Here is a 1,370-nt window from a genome sequence, read left to right on the forward strand (position 1 = left end):
CATCCTGCTATATAGAAAGCCGCTTGTTATGCAGAGCATTTCCCACAAATTAGGTCAGTTGTGTCTCAGGATGCGACCCACACCAGTCCACTAACATGCAGGTACCCATTTTACTGATGGGTGAACATGGACAACCGGTGTAAAGAAAAAAGCCCAATGTTTCAACTGAACCCTTGCCGAGATTCGAACCCAGACATTCAGAGTGTGAAGCAAGATCCTTTGCAACCTGGCCACGGGACTCGTTACCCTGTGTGATGATGTGCAATATAACTTACTGATTATATTTTCGCCTTAGTTGTATAATAATGATAATATTTATAGGTAAATGTGTATAAAATTGTAACTAATATTAAATGATGTTGGGAATGTTTAAGTAGTAACGTGAAGGACCAGATGAAGGATGGTCGCTCTCACCGAGACAGGATATCCCTCTCTCCTATCTCGGTTGTTTCACAGGGTTCTACAAGGTTAGGTTTAAGGTTCCTAACTTCATTTGCAAGCTAGGAGCTGTTACCTACAACAGCTCATTTGACAGCATTTTTATTGTTAAGATATATTAACAGGGAACAGGATGAAGTTGCTGACATCTGTGGGTCAGCGATTTTATTTGGTCAACTGATTTTATTTTGTTGATGTCATTATGTTGTTGATGTCATTATGTTGTTGACGTCATTATGTTGTTGACGTTATTATGTTCCAGACTCGAGTCATCCTGGGAATATATGATCTCAGATGAAGTGATGTTTTGGAGAAGGTTACAGTCAGAGTGTAGTTGCTGTTTGCTGCCCGTCTTGTGGTGTAGAGGCTCACCCCCCCTCTCTCTCTCCCCCCTTGTCCCAATCTACATACTCACAGCTAGTAAACCATAACCAGTTATTATTATTATTATTATTATTATTATTATTATTATTATTATTATTATTAACATAAAGTGGGACCAAGTAAACCAAGTCCTAACTGATATAAGCTGGGAAGATATACTAAGCAACACAGACCCCAACTTATGCCTAGAACAGATTAACTTGGTGGCACTCGATGTATGCACAAGGCTTATTCCTCTAAGAAAAAGGAGGAGTAAATGTAAAATAGAAAGAGACAGGCGCTCCCTTTACAGGCGACGGAAAAGAATAACAGAGCGGCTAAAAGAGGTCAATATATCTGAAATGCGTAGGGAGACACTGGTCAGAGAAACAGCAAACATCGAACTTAAGCTAAAGGAATCTTATAGGAGTCAGGAATCGCGGGAAGAACTAAAAGCCATAAATGAAATCGAAAGAAACCCAAGGTATTTCTTCTCCTATGCCAAATCAAAGTCGAGAACAACGTCCAGTATTGGGCCCTTACTTAAACAAGATGGGTCCTATACAGAT

This window comes from Cherax quadricarinatus, chromosome 2 (genome assembly GCF_038502225.1).
Source record: "Cherax quadricarinatus isolate ZL_2023a chromosome 2, ASM3850222v1, whole genome shotgun sequence".
NCBI lineage: Eukaryota > Metazoa > Arthropoda > Malacostraca > Decapoda > Parastacidae > Cherax > Cherax quadricarinatus.